The sequence below is a fragment of the Palaemon carinicauda genome, chromosome 13 (genome assembly GCF_036898095.1).
Source record: "Palaemon carinicauda isolate YSFRI2023 chromosome 13, ASM3689809v2, whole genome shotgun sequence".
Lineage (NCBI taxonomy): Eukaryota > Metazoa > Arthropoda > Malacostraca > Decapoda > Palaemonidae > Palaemon > Palaemon carinicauda.
The window spans coordinates 122,277,437-122,294,936 of NC_090737.1; the positions used below are offsets into that span (position 1 = coordinate 122,277,437).

Genomic DNA, 17,500 nt, shown 5'->3' on the forward strand with positions numbered 1-17,500 from the left:
GAAAATAATATACAATGTACGTCGTATTTAGATATTAAATGACATTTACCATTTTAATTTTTTGTTCAAACAAAGCCCTAGAGACTGGGACACCTAATGCCCTTTTCCAGCTCAGAATCGAAATAATTTGAAATAAAAGGAAAGAACAAAAGTGTTTGAAATGTAGAATTTAGTAACGAATTTCATATATGAATTTAGCAAATGAAATTATGAAACTCGCCATATCTTAAGGAAAATGTACTGTATAGCATATAAACAAAAAAGTAGCCTATACCTCAGTTTTATCATATTAATTTTCAGTCCTACAGTCCTACATTTCTACTTTCTCTATTCAAATCTTGCATCGTCATTTGCAATTCTTCCCATGGTTCGCTAAGTAGAACTATGTCATCTTCAAATCTTAACTTGTCAAGGTATTCCCCATTAATGTTAATTCCTACATTTTCCGAATCTAAATTCTTAAAAATTTCTTCTAACTGTGAATAATTTAAGACAGAAGAGGTCTCCCAGTTTTGTACAGAGCAAACATAAAACAAATACACGGTGAGCATCACAGGTCAACTTGAAAAACAGTAAAGAAAATTGCCAAGTCATCTCATCTCTGAGTCATCCTGTGACCTTTGGCAACTAATTGTGACGCTGAATGAGAAAACATAATCGATGTTGCAAAGGTTGAGCTTTACTACACAACTCTCTGCATGTCCACCAGGAGGATCGAAAACATAGTAGAAACGCTTAATCGATACTATATGAATTTGCGATCTCAGGAGAGATAAAATGTGATTGAAAAAGGATTAAGAGAATAGAATGGCCAGGATAGTAGATAATGGAGGAAGGCTTGAAGAGATCGGTAAATGCTGTAGACAAAGAAGAAGTAGATGATGAAGAATGTTCATCTGTGATATCGTAGGCAAAGCAACACAACATCTCAGAAGAAAAAAAAATATATATAATTATATCAGTTTTGAATGAATTATAAATGTTATGAATTGGTAGGACAGTTTATTTAGGTAATAATTTTCTTTTGAACATTAGATATATGTACCAAAAGAAGACACTTAAGTTTTTTTAGATATTTTTTTCCGATATTAGAGCAAAAACCTCGTTAGTTTAATCCCGATTATTCTTTTAATAGAAATTGTATAATACTGTTCATCTATTTGTTACTGTTAAGCATGATATACTATAAGCAGTACACACACACACACACGTATATATATATATATATATATATATATATATATATACATATACATACATAATGCGTATATGAATAATTTCATACAGTTACATATGTGTTTTTGTACACACACACACACACACACATATATATATATATATATATATATATATATATATATATATATATATATATATATTATATATGTGTGTGTGTATTTATAAATATATGTGTATATACATATATAGACCTAGGCATAAACATGTGTAGATGAATTATATATATATATATATATATATATATATATATATATATATATATATATATATATAACCATATACATATCAACTAATAGATACGTCAAAACACAGAATAACTATACCAAGAAACCATACAATTAACCTTTCACAATAATTCACCTCAAATTTGTATGTCCCCAGTTGAATGAATTAATCCACCAATCAATTGAAATAAGTCTGAAGGGGGGAAAGGAGATCAGCATTTATCTAGAGCCACGTATGCCTGAGGGCAAGAGAGGGCAAGAGAGGGCAATAGAGGGCAAGTAAATTGGGTACTCACGTCCGGCGTAATGAGATGTTTCAGTCCGTCTTCCATTCCCTTCAGAGTAATTCCCCTCACGAAGAAGATGACCAACACAAGGTAAGGAAAGGTGGCTGTGACATAGACGACCTGTAATTAGGGGGTTAGTGTTTAGCTTCTTTCTTTTGGTGTAGAGTAACGATGATATTGATATTGATATTGACATTGATATTGGTATTGATATTAATATTGGTATTGATATTAATATTGGTATTAATATTGATAATAATATTAATATTCATGTTGATAATAATAATAATAATAATAATGATAATAATAATAATAATAATAATAATAATATAATTATTATTATTATTATTATTATTATTATTATTATTATTATTATTATTATTATTATTATTTTATCATAGATACAACAATATCATTAACAACAACAATGGTATTGATGGTAATATAAAGTAAACAAAGCCAGCAGCTTCGACAACAACCACAATAATAATAGTGACAATATTAATAATAACAGTCAAATAGAAATATGAGCAACAGAAACCCAACTCCGCACTATGAGGAATAATATAATATTCGAAGAGAACCGAATCATTTTATAATAGGTATTAAAAAACAATGAGAACTGAACTCAACTCACAAAACAATACGACGGAATAGCGTAGGCGTCTTTTTCTATTGTTCATTTCATTCCTGGATTTATTTTCATCTTTAAAAACAAACTTTGATATTTCTATGATAAATATGAGTTATTTGCAATAGTTATTATAAGAAAAATATTAAATGATAGATATAAGCAGATGGACTATGATAAAATTTTGAAGAACAGAATCTCAATGGTATTACCAGAATAAAGACAGGCAGATAGATAGATAGATAGGTAGATAGATAGATAGACAGATTGATAGATATATATGTGTACATGCATGCAAGCATATTCCTAATTTTCCTGAAACATGTGTAATAAACCAATCGACAAGGTTGATCTTTATCATAAAGTTATGCAATCTCAGTCAGAAAAACATTTTTCACCTCAGCAGTTACATTAAAAGGCATTAATTCCACACTGGCGAAAACTGGACGCAAGATCCCCGATATCGACTTTGTCATCAAAAGATCATAAATGCATTAGATGTCTCAAAGGGCAATCAGACTTCCCAGAGTCCATAACTCGAGATTTAAAGGACGTCAGAGGCCAATCCTTCAAGACTTTTTACGACATGGAGAAAATGTGAATAAAGATGAAGCATATTATAGTGTGTAGATCTCCTCCCCCTCCCCCCCCCCCCCCCTCCCACACACACGCAAGGCTTATCGTTATTGGATAGATGAACTCGCTATAGGGAAGGCATGAGTCGTTTATATGAGCTTTACGGTGCAGTATGAAAGGATGTTATAAAACTCTACGGGGTATAGGCGTATGTTTTCACTTGTTTGAGGGGTTAAGTGGTTTTTATGGCACCAAACGTCATACCTTTATCGATAACCTCTTCTGATGTTATACTATTGAGGGATTTTTCTTTTAATTATCTAAGCTTGGTAAATATGCTTTATATAAAATGATAATCAAAACAAAATGCTGCATAATATTATAATTGGTGCTGAATGAATACTACTTTATTCCTACAAATTCATTCATTAACACATAGGTTCTAATATAAAAGCTTAAACACTAATCATGTTTACCATTATTGTTTACTTTTTTTAACTAGAAAATAACTTAAACTAATATATCATCGAAATTAGAACTTAAAGAATTGCCCAAAAGTTGCGAAGAAATACTGAACAGCTGTTTGACTATTCGTGACCGTTGTTTGAAAGACCTTATATTGGAATCGTAGGCGAAGATTACCAGCCTACCAGTGTCTGCAATCTCCACCCAGAAGTTATTTATTTTGCCCCTTGGGTGCGTCTAGTCTTAGCACCAAATTCTAGTGGCCATTGCCTGGCTTTCCTTGGTCCTAGATTAGTTGGAGAAGGCGCTTAGGTGCTGATCATATGTATATATGGTTAATCTCTAGGGCATTGTTCTGCTAGCTAAAGCATTGACACTGTCCCTTCCCTCTGCTATTCATGAACGGCCTATACATTTTTTTAAACAAGCAATGGAGAAGAAGAAGAAGAAGAAGAAGAAGAAGAAGAAGAAGAAGAAGAAGAAGAAGGAGGAGGAGGAGGAGGAGGAGGAGGAGGAATTGGAGAAGAAGAAGAAGAAGAAGAAGAAGAATGTGCCTAAATGCAATCATGCAACCATCTCATCGAGGAATCTTCCAGGACATCTAATTAAATGTCAACCTTATCTGGGAGAAGATTTTTTTTTTCTAATCGGGCCACAATTTTTTTTTCTTCTTTTTTAGGAATCTTTGCTGTTGGTGTCATTTCTACATCAGGAGGATTCCATCAGGAGGACTCCATTAGGAGGACTAAATCAGGAGGACTAAATCAGGAGACTCCATCAGGAGGACTCCATCAGGAGGACTAAATCAGGCGGACTAAATCAGGAGGACTAAATCAGGAGGACTCCATCAGGAGGACTAAATCAGGACTAAATCAGAAGGACTCCATCAGGAGGACTCCATCAGGAAGACTCCATCAGGAAGACTCCATCAGGAAGACTCAATCAGAAGGATTAAATCAGGAGGACTAAATCAGGAGAAATTCAAATCAGATCAAATAATAGTTTTCAAATTTTGTTGCCGTTTCTTTATTTTTTAAGGTTTAAAATCAGCTCATGAATGGCAGAGGAAAGGGGCACGGACAATTATAGACTGACCATATATACATATGATCAGCGCCCAAGCAAGGATCAGGGAGGGCCAGTCAATGACTACTGATGACTCAGCACGTAGGCTTATAGACTTTCGAAACCCCCCCCCCCACCCCCACCCCCCCCCCCCCACCCCCATCCTTAGCTCACAAGGATGGTGGGGCTGCAGACACTACATGAAATTATCGAGCTTGAGTGGGACTCAAACGCTGACTATAATGATTTAAAAAAAAAAATAAATAAATAAATAAAAATAATATTCAGTAGTAACAATGTCTGCACAAAAATCGAAATTATTTGGAGGAACAGTACCCAAACTTATTTAAAATCTATATGTAAACTCAAAAAAAAATTAGAAATTTAGAGATTTTAATGAGAATCAAGACTACAAATAGGAGATTTCATTCACTTACCAAAGTTTCCTTCTTCATGAAAAAATTAAGTTTTTGAGTTTCGGAATTATCAATACTATTATAGAAAATCGTATCTGGAATAAAATAAAACACTAGAAACTTGATGAAAGGAATAGAGAAACGCGGGTATTGAAATGTGAATTTTTCAAAGTGTTCATGAGCATAGCGAGTGCAAAGTTAATGTTAGTGGAGTGCTGTCAAATGAATTTCCAGTGAAGAGTGGAGTATTCCAAGGGAATGTTTTGTCACCTATGTTGTTCAACTTCCTTGTGGATTTTGTAATGCAACAATCATTCTTAATTGAAAAGAGGAGGAAGTGATTGACTTGTTTGGTAAAAAAAAAACATCAACTAATGAATATGATCACTATTGTAAATGAAATTAAAATGAACATTTAATCAATAGCAAGTTTCGTCGATGCAGTAACAATCTTAATATTGATATCAGCTGCGCTAGCAGGTACCGCAGTAGTAGCTGGTACTGTTGTTGTTGTTGCCATTGTTGCTGTGGTAATATTATCATTACTAGCTAAGCTGCAATCCTAGTTGGAGAAGCAGGATGCTATAAGCTCAAAGGCTCCAACAGGGAAAATAGCCCAGAGACAAAAGGAAACAAGGAAATAAACAAACTACAAGAGAAGTATTGAACAAGAAAAATAAAATATTAAAATAGATTTTTCTTATTATAGAAAATATAAACACAGCAAAAAAAAAAAAAAAAAAAACAAGACAAAGGGAAATAAGATAGAATAGTGTACTCAAATGTACCCTCGACCAAGAAAATTCTAGTTGTTGTTGTTGTTGCCAAAGGAAGAGAAATAAGGAAGAATAGTGTGCCTAACTGTACCCTCAAACAAGAGAATTCTGGTTGTTGTTGTTGTTGTTGTTGTTGTTGCCAAAGGAAGAGAAATAAGGAAGAATAGTGTGCCTAACTGTACACTCAAACAAGAGAATTCTGGTTGTTGTTGTTGTTGTTGTTGTTGTTGCAAGAGGAAGAGAAATAAGAAAGAATAGTGTACCCGAGTGTACTCTTAAACAAGAGAATTCTAGCTGTTGTTATTGTTGCAAGAGGAAAAGAAATAAGATAGAATAGTGTACCCGAGTGTACCCTCAAACAAGGGAATTCTAGTTGTTGTTGTTGTTGTTGAATATTGTTGTTGTTGTTGTTGTTGCAAGAGTGCAAGAGGAAAATAAGTAAGATAGAACAGTGAACCCTATTGTACTCTCAAACAAGAGAATTCTAGTTGTTGATGTTTTTGTTTTTTGTTGTTGTTACAAGAGGAAGAGAAATAAGACAGAATAGTGTACCCGAGTGTACCCTCAAACAAGGGAATTCTAGTTGATGTTGTTCTTGTCGTTGTAACAGTGTTAGTAGCATCAGTAGCAACCATGACCCGAGGATGGAAAGTACGTCTCCCAAAACACAAGATTTTTCAGCCTCTCACCTTGCCTGAAGATGCTATTCCCTTGGCCATGCAGAGGTAGGTCAGGAACCAAGCCACCAGCAGACAAAGGGCGATTTTCCAATTGAATTTCTCCGGATGGTTGATGTCTGAGGAGATCTCCAGGGTCTCTCTGTACCAGAAGTATTCGGTTGGACTGCTCCTCTGCGGAAGGGAAACCCCAGAGCCTCGTCGTGAGTGGAATAGACATTTATTATTATGTAGATTTTAGCCTAATATGAAAATGAATGAAAAATTACATTCCTTTTTTTTTTGTCTACTGTATAGGTTTTTTTTTATCAAATTCTAATAATATCTCTATATTTATCATTATGTATATTTTAGCCTAAAAATTAAAGTGAGTGGAATATACATTTATTATTATGTAGATTTTAGCCTAAAATAGGAATAAATGAAAAATTATAATTCATTTTATTTTGTTTTTTTTTTTATATTTTGATTAAATTCTAACAATGTCTCTATTATTATGTATATTTTAGCGTAAAAATTAATATAAAATCATTTTTACCATCGAATTTCATTGTCTCTGTAATATATCTTTCAAATTTTTTATTAAATTTCAACCATGTCTCTATATGTATTATTACGTAGTTTTTAGCATAAAATTGAAATAAAAAAATATTCATATTCAAATTTCATTGTCTCTATGATACTTTCTTTATATTTTGATTAAATTGCAACCATGTCATTATATTTATTATTATATAGATTTTAGCCTAAAATAAAAGAATTTTTATGTTCTAATTTCATTGCCTCTGGGTTATTTTATATATACGTTACAATGTATTTTGCTGTGTAATTATCAAACGAAAGTACATTTTAATAGTGTAGAAATGTTTCCATTGTAGATAGAAAGCCAAAGTAGCACCATTTAAATCTTCAAAGATATTAACCCTTTTACCCCCAAAGGACGTACTGGTACGTTTCACAAAAGCCATCCCTTTACCCCCATGGACGTAACGGTACGTCCTTGCAAAAAAATGCTATAAAAAATTTTTATTTCATATTTTTGATAATTTTTCGGGCATTTTCCAAGAGAATGAGACCAACCTGACTTCTCTATGACAAAAATTAAGGCTATTAGAGCAATTTAAAAAAAAATATACTGCAAAATATGCTGGGATAAAAATAACCCCCTGGTGGTGAGGGGTTGGAAATTTCCAAATAGCCTGGGGGTAAAAGGGTTAATAACGCTGTACTTTGATAGGTTTTAGGGTAGTTGATATTTGTTTATTACAGTAATAAAGAGGCAGCCAAAATTATCTAATAATTGTCTGTCAATGAATGTGTGTGTGTGTGGGCATTTTTGTATTGATTACATTTACACAGCCTTCAAGAAAACTCTCAACTACAGTAGCTTGAAATTAAGTGGAATGAATAAAATGAAACTACAATAGAGATTACTGGAGTGCCATATGTGGACAATATCATGGTGCGGGGTAGATGGAGATAGTTTGGGCCTGCTCTTCCCACTCCCCAAGAGAGTTTAGTTCACCAAACTTTCAACTGAGCTTCACAAGACACCAGAAGAGTTGGAAGACCCAGGCCTATATGGCTGAGGACTAGGAAGCGTGAAATGTGAGATGATGAGTGGAAAAAATTGATTTAAAAGTTCAAGAAAGAGACGACTGATGAAATCAAACAAAGACCCTTTGCGTCAATAGGCGTGGGAGGAGATGATGATGATGATGATGATTTCCTTATAGATCCTCAAGACACTAGAAGAATTGGAAGACCTAGGCTTACATGGCTGAGGACTATGAAGCGTGAAATATGAGATGATGAGTGGAAAAATATTGATTTAAAAGTTCAAGATAGAGACGACTTATGAAATCTAACAGAGGCCTTTTACGTCAATAGGCGCAGGAGGAGATGATGATTTCCTTATGGATCCTCAAGATACTAGAAGAATTGGAAGACCCAGGCCTACATGACTGAGGACTATGAAGCGTGAAGTGGGAGATGATGAATGGAGAAGTATTGATTTAAAAACTCAAGAAAGAGACGACTGGCGAAATCTAACAGAGGCCCTTTGCGTCAATAGGCGTAGGAGTAGATGATGATGATGATGATGATGAAGATGATGAGGATTTCTTTATAGATCCTCAAGACACTTGAAGAATTGGAAGACCCAGGCCTACATGGCTGAGGACTGTGAAGCGTGAAATGGGAGATGATGAGTGGAGAAGTATTGATTTGAAAGCTCAAGATAGAGACGACTGATAAAATCTAACAGAGGCCCTTTGCGTCAGGAGGCTTAAGGGGAGGAGATGGTGATGGTGATTTCCTTATAGATCCTCAAGACACTAGAAGAATTGGAAGACCCAGGCCTATATGGCTGAGGACTATGAAGCGTGAAGTGGGAGATGACGAGTGGAGAAGTATTGATTTAAAAGCTCAAGATAGAGACGACTGGCGAAATCTAACAGAGGCCTTTTGCGTCAATAAGCGTGGGGGAAGGAGATGATTATGATGATGATGATGGTGATGATTTCCTTACAGATCCTCAAGACACTAGAAGAATTGGAAGATCCAGGCTTACATGGCCGAGGACTATGAAGCGTGAAGTGGGAGATGATGAATGGAGAAGTATTGATTTGAAAGCTCATGATAGAGATGTCATGAAATCTAACAGAGGCATTTTGCGTCAATGGGCGTGGGCGGAGATGATGATGATGATGATGGTGATGACGATGAAGATGATGATGATTTCCTTATAGATCCTCAAGACACTAGAAGAATTGGAAGACCCAGGCCTGCATGGCTGAGGACTATGAAGCGTGAAGTGGGAGATGATGAATGGAGAAGTATTGATTTGAAAGCTCAAGAGAGAGACGACTGAAGAAATCTAACAGAGGCCCCTTTGCGTCAAGAGGCGTAGGGGGAGGAGATGATGATGATGATGATGATGATAATTTCCTTATAGAACCTCAAGACACTAAAAGAATTGGAAGACCCAGGCCTATATGGCTGAGGACTATGAAGCGTGAAATGTGAGATGATGAGTGGAGAAGTATTGATTTAAAAGCTCAAGATAGAGACGACTGGCGAAATCTAACAGAGGCCCCTTTGCGTCAATAGGCATGGGAGGAGATGATGATGATGATGATTTCATTATAGATCCTCAAGACGCTAGAAGAATTGGAAGACCCAGGCCTACATGGCTGAAGACTGTGAAGCGTGAAATGTGAGATGATGAGTGAAGAAGTATTGATCTAAAAGCTCAAGAAAGAGACGACTGATGGAATCTAACAGAGGCCCTTTGCGTTAATAGGCGTGAGAGGAGATGATGATGATGATGATGATGAAGATGATGATGATTTCCTTATAGATCCTCAAGACACTAGAAGAGTTGGAAGATCCAGGCTTACATGGCCGAGGACTATGAAGCGTGAAGTGGGAGATGATGAATGGAGAAGTATTGATTTGAAAGCTCATGATAGAGATGTCATGAAATCTAACAGAGGCATTTTGCGTCAATGGGCGTGGGCGGAGATGATGATGATGATGATGGTGATGACGATGAAGATGATGATGATTTCCTTATAGATCCTCAAGACACTAGAAGAATTGGAAGACCCAGGCCTGCATGGCTGAGGACTATGAAGCGTGAAGTGGGAGATGATGAATGGAGAAGTATTGATTTAAAACCTCAAGATAGGGACGACTGAAGAAATCTAACAGAGGCCCTTTGCGTCAAGAGGCGTAGGGGGAGGAGATGATGATGATGATGATGATGATAATGATGATGATGATGATGATGATGATGAGATAAAATGAAAACAAACAGACAGATGATGAACGCGAAAAATGTTTGCAGAGGAGGAACACGACACTGATTTCTATTAAGTCTCTGACATTTATTGACCTCATGAAACAGTTCTCCACTCCTGCCAGCACTTACCTCACATTCCTTGATTTCTCTGTAGGATCCGTTGGCGAAATATTCCAGAGGACAGTAGGCCCAGGGCAAAGGTGTCCGAAAACTCTGTCAGAAGTAAATACGAAATAATGCACAAATGTTATTCATGAGCTTTCAGGGAAATAGGATTCCTGTGGTACTTTCAATTATGTAGAACAATATGACAATGGAAACAAATATGTGTACATACAAAAGTACATGTGCATATGTATATATAGACTTATTGTATATACATGTGGATTTATGTACGCGCATAGGCAAATTTCTTGATTTTATAAATCTATGTATAACTAAAATTTGTGGTTGGCAGCCATGCATATGGAATACCATATTTATTTTATTGATATAAAAAAAAAACAGAAATCCTATTTGATTTGAAAATATGGTTATTAGACTATTAATTTTTGCTATATATAATGTATATATTGATTTTATGTTTAATATAAGTGCCTTTATGATAAGCAAAATTGTCACAAAAAACATTATTATAATTCAGATTCATTTTCAATAAGAAGCTTAACCGGAGTATCATTCGAAATAACGTTCGTTTTATAAGTTTTCTGAAAACAATTATTCTTTATTATTTTTCTTTAACTGCTTTACGGACTAAGATATACAAATTTCACTCGATTTTTTAAGAAATTACTACTGATTTTTATTATATTTTCCTAACTGATTTTCAATTAACGAACATATATATACTGATCTGATTTTTACTTAAAAATAGATTTAAAATATATAACATGTTTCCCTACCACATTTATGATTGACAGTATATGACTTCTCTTATCTATCTAAATAACTTTTGTACGAAATTGTTTTATATTTCAACTTTCTTATATTGAAAAACCAATTGTTTAATCGATAATGTTAAGAAATTTATTTTTTTCCCTTATTGTTAATAAAGTAATCGACGTAAAACTTCATTAAATTTTTGTTCAATGAAAAATATTATTATAAAAATCTCTTCATGAAATCAAAAGAAATTAAAACTGATATATTTTTTCGTGCATGTATATCGGTGTTAATCTAATTTCTATGTATGCAATGACATTCAATAAAATCTTTAAGATTTACATTATACAACTTATTGATATGTTATTTATTTTCAAGTAAAAACACAGTCCACCATCTTCAATGGGGCTCAATGACGCGTGGTAATACTTATGAAAAATAAAATACACAATGGATATGTATGTATAGATTTATATACGTTCATACATACATTATATATATATATATATATATATATATATATATATATATATACACACATATATAAACATATATATACCTATATACATGTATATATACATACATATATATATATATATATATATATATATATATATATATACATATATACATACATACACACATACAGTATATGCATATATATAACATATGTTTGTGCTATATATATTTATATGTATATATATATACATATATATATAACATATATTTGTGCTATATATATTTATATGTATATATATATATATATATATATATATATATATATACATATATATAACATATATATACATATATATAACATATATATACATATATATATAACATATATATACATATATATATAACATATATATACATATATATATAACATATATATACATATATATAACATATATATACATATATATACATATATATATACAATATATTTATATATATATACAAAAGTATGGTCGTATATTTACACAAATATACATAAAACCTTTTCTTCATATCATGCAGAACTAAATGGGAAGGCCCATTGCTTCTTAATGGAATAGAAAATAAAATATCATCATTCCAGAGAAATCAAATGGAGGGAAAAGTGGTGCACTTAAATGGCAAATAACCGCAAATACTGGTGAGATTGGCGCTAAAAGCTCTGTGATTTAGCCGGCCTAGAGCGTAAGTTCACAATACTCTAAATCGAGAGCAAAAGGAAAGAAAAGGTCAGTTCAGATTTCGGTGGGTACTCCTCTTCTGGAAGGCGAGGCACTGGCGAGCACTTCACTTCAGGTAGCAGACGAGACAGTGGTCAGATCTGAGCACTTGGAGGAGTGTCTTGGGATAGGGGGATATTAGGTTGTACAGTTAAATTCAATGGTCAGCAGACGTTTGAACTTGACTTATATTTGGCTTCACTGTTCCCTGTACACTTCACGGGAAGATGAGGAGGGGTCTGATAGCTGTGGGCTACATTGTAGCAAGTAATGCTGTGTTTACCTCAAGAAAAACATTTGGCAACGCTGCAGATTGTAGAATAAAGTCACTGAGTTTATAAAAACGTAAGTAAATGCTTTTTTATTAATTCTACGAAGTATTGTGTAGAAAAATATTGTTATTTTCTTTACAGCACTTCTTAGAATTGACAAAATATAATTGATTAAGCTTTTACTAGCTCAGTGACGTTATTTTACAGTGTTGCCAACAGTTTCACTGTTGCTAAACACAGCGTTATTTTCTACAATGTACAGCTGTCAGCCGTCTCCCTTAGCTTCCCATGAAGTGTACAGGAATTAATGAAACCAACTGTACAAGGCGAAGAGAGGAAAATGGGTAGAGGGAAACATACATGGTGAACTCAGAATTATACTTTAGTACTTTGTAAGGGAAGAATAGAGAGCAAATATTATTAAGGTGATTATAAGATCATTTAGATGAGAAGTGAGAAAATCAAACAACATTAAGTTTATAGAATATGTTTTATACACAACACGTCAGGGGCTCTTGGCAACTAATGAAAGAGATTTCTTGTGGTGAGAAGCTATGTGAAAGAGGCTAATTTTTCTCATGCTACAGATAAGAATGAAATTGTAATTAGTCAAGTGTATCGATAATGAAATTATTCCTAAGAAGAGCCAGATACAATACGGAGAATACCTAATGAGTTTGATATACAAGAAAACTGGAAGAAGGAAATAAAAGTAAAAGAATAAGTTATGGGCATTAAAGATATGCTGAAATAAATGAAGGAAAAAGAAGCTAAAAATTTAAACATTATATATATTCTATGGATATTATAAAGAATGCAAAAAACACGCAAGAAAAAATAAAGATATGTCGAAATGAATGATGGAAAAAGAAGCCAGTTAAAAAAAAATATGAAAAATTAGATTTTCTTCTAAAAAAAAAAATTACAAAAGGACCCAAATTAATGTAGGATTTGATAACTTAAAAGTATTAAAATTGAAAGAAATCTAGTAACCAAGAAGTAAAAATGAAAGATAAGATCATGAATGAAATTAGATAGGCAACGAGTATATATTTGAGACAAAAGTTTGAAAATTCGAAGAAATCTGTAGCACACAGAAAGATAACTGATATATATACGAAAAATTAAAGTTTCACACACATTAAACAGTGAAGACAAATAACATGAAGGTCAATAATAGAGATAAAACATAGAAAGTACAGGAAGAAGAAAATAATCTTATCAAATAAATATGAGAGATGAAATATTATCTTAGATGGAAGACTATTGTAAACAAAGAAAGGAAATTTTCTAAGAAAGAAGCCAATTTGGGAAGTTAGAAAGCTCAATAACATTTGAGAGAGAGAGAGAGAGAGAGAGAGAGAGAGAGAGAGAGAGAGAGAGAGAGAGAGAGAGAGAGAGAGAGAGAGAGAGAGAGAAATATTACCATGAAGCTATACATCACAATGCAAAGAATGAGGAGACATAAGGTGTTAGGCCATCACAATTAGATAAACATGAATGAAAGCAATGAATCTTGGTTATATAAAAAGGTAGAATACGTGTAGACAATGATGGTAAAGGTTTTCATCACAACACACAATGATTATTTACATAGGCAACAATGTTTGTAGAGATAGGATGAAATATTTGTAGACATTTATCACAGACAAAAAAAGGTAAAATACAGATGTCGAGATTTATCATATTTTTAAAAAATGACTGATAATGCTAAAAAATAATTAAAATAGAAAAGGGACATGGATTGACAAAAAAGGATAAAATACAGATGTCGAGATTTATCATATTTTTAAAAAATGACTGATAATACTAAAAAATAATTAAAATACAAAAGGGACATGGATTGATAAAGGGTTTACTAATTCACTTACAAAATCACACCGGGTATGTAGGAAGGATTTGTCGGAGGGTACCAAAATAAATAGGAATCTAATTACTTTTAACTACAATAAAAAATAATTGGACCATATTGGGACTGGGTTCAATTACAACGTCTAGCCACTGCACCGTTTCCAAGCAACTGAGAGGATGCTAAGATCATGAGTCATTTGAGGAAGTTTAAGGATTCTCTTTTGAAAGGGGCAGTTTTAAGTTATCCTGCGAGTTTGAAAGTTCCATTGTTCTCATAAGATTGAAATCTGTGAACCTTGCCAAGCTATAAACACTAGAGTATTTGGACTAGTTTTAGCCTACATAGCCTTGGTAGTCTCCCAATAAGTTCATAACCTCAATACTATTTTGGAAAAATATCGTAGTCTTAATGGATTTTCTCAAACGAATAAAACTCATGAACCTTGCCAAGCGATTAGCACTAAAGTATATAAGTGATTTGGACTAGTTTAGTCTACATAGATTTTGTAGTCTCACAGTAAGTTCATAACCTCAATACTATTTTGGAAAATGTAGTCTTAATGGATTTTCTCATACGAATAAAACTGGTGAGCCTCGCTAAGCGATTACCATTAAAGTATGTAAGTGATTTGGACTACTTTAGTCTACATAGATTTTGTAGTCTCACAGTAAGTTCATAACCTCAATACTGTTTTGGAAAATGTAGTCTTAATGGATTTTCTCATACGAATAAAACTGGTGAGCCTCGCCAAGCGATTAGCACTAAAGTAAGTAAGTGATTTGGACTAGTTTAGTCTACATAGATTTTGTAGTCTCACAGTAAGTTCATAACCTCGATAGTATTAAGATATTACTCTAAGTAGTCTGCTCCTAATAACCATAGTATTTGGCAGTCTTCATTAAAAGATCAGTTTTCCCCAAAAAATCGTAAATTCAATCACCATCCCCCAAAATAATTATAGCCTTAACCTGTTTCTTTAAACGGTCATAAAATTAGAATTATTCCTTAAAACCCAACAGTTTCAACGATCTTTCTCTGAAAGTCGTCAGCCTAATCATTTTTCCCGAAAGGTCATAGCCCTATGATTCCTTCCTAAAAGGTCACAGTAGCGGTCTATCCGAAAAGGTCGGGGCACTAGAAATCTTCCCCAAATGGTCGGGCCATTGGAAATCTTCCCCAAAATGTTAGATAGCCTTAGCATCCCCATGCAGTTTCGTCATAGTCAACCAGAAGCATATCCAAAAAGCCTTTATAAAATGCCTAGCATCGCCTCAAGAAGATACACACTTCTCCAATACTCAAGAGGCCCTAAGGTCATTCCAGATCCAATGTGGTAGCACTCCTAGACTTTACAGGAAAACCAAAAGAATATAAGAATGTGCACATAGTAATCTGTGATACAAAATAGCCATGGCATGCCTGCTAAGAGAAGCCGAAATTCAATAGATATGGTAGAAACAAAAGAAATGCGAGATTAATTTCAACTTTTCTTCATATAAACCTTCACATTCCCGAAGCGTTGGCAGCGACCGGTCACGTGATTTCGACGTTAAGCTGTTGACCAATAAGATTGGTTGTTACAATGAGAAGGACCAATAAGATTGGTTGTTACAATGAGAAGCACCAATAAGATTCATTGTTACAATGATAAGTACCAATAAGATTGGCTTTTACAATAAGTACCATAAACTTATCTAAGGTCTATTTTTCTATTTTTGTTTCATATGATATTTTTCCTTATTGCTAGAACACAGGGGTATCTATAAAAGAGACAAACTATGTCTCCTTGCTGAAAGATTAGTTTCACTTGTAATTATTGACTTAATTTCGATGCGAATATAACGTACAGGTAACAAACAAGCTGCAATATAATGTCCTTAAAATATCAGGATTCTAAATATTAATAAAAATTATTCTTCAGTCATATAAAACATAAACTTGTTGAATGTCTCAGAAAAAGAGGAATTTTAATACATTTTAGAATTTAGATTATAGCTGAATCAATACTTATGAATTATATATATATATATATATATATATATATATATATATATATATATATATATATATATATATATGTATATATATATATACATATATATATATATATGTATATATATATATATATATATATATATACATATATATACATATATATATATATATATATATATATATATATATATATATATATATATATATATAGGTAGTTTGATATTTAATTATCTGAATTAGAATTTTGAATAGTTATTGAACTTTTTACCAAGCATAAAATAGATAAGAAAGTGAAAAACGATCTTGAAGATATATCTAAGAATGGAAAACTATCCAAAAATAGCGGAAAAGAGTTTGGAAGTTAAATTATTTCAAATGTAAAATGCTATCTTAGATAATATCTAAATTCCTAAATTGATCATTTTTTCCGTAGTATATTATTATTTCAGAATGCATCTGCTTTCATAAATAATGCTCCGTTATTTGACCTATAATTATTTCCATTAGGAAATATGGTATAGCCATTATTTCATATATACATATTCGTTCTTAATAACACTTTTATTTTCCTTCAGAGGATTCCATATATTTTAGCAATCCAAGCAAGCAATAAAAGAATCGGCAAAGATAAAAAGCAAAGATTATCTGATAACAGGAGCACAAACCCCATAAAAATTAACGTTAATAATTACAATAAATTACGGAATTTACCTTTCTCCAGAGAGTCGATTCAATAACAGTCGAATCACAAAGATGTCAGTACTAGAAAAAGCAAAAAAAAACTGAAAATCACGGAAAATCACACGTAAAATTATGAATGCAAATTATGAAATATGGAGGGGTTCTGAAGTGAGAATACACAGGAGAGTGGCCACGTCAGGGTGAAAGAACATCGAGGGACAGATAAAGAGACACAAGTGAGCCTATGAACAGCTAAACAGAGAATGAGAAACAACACATCGTTTCGATGAGAACCAATACAGGTTTTTCGAGCCCTGACTCACTCCCGCTAGGTAGTAGAGGCACCAGGCGATGATGGTGTTGTAGTAGAGAGCCACGTTGAAGGACACGAAGGCCGAGGCTACTCCGATGCCACCACAGTATGGAGACACCTGAAACGC

The 17,500-nt window shown here is 33.2% G+C and overlaps 1 pseudogene; it reads right to left on the reverse strand.

Moving 5' to 3' along the window:
* The window catches only part of LOC137651783 (sodium-dependent neutral amino acid transporter B(0)AT3-like), a 258,740-nt pseudogene that overhangs the window by 40,486 nt on the left and 200,754 nt on the right, over positions 1-17,500 (reverse strand).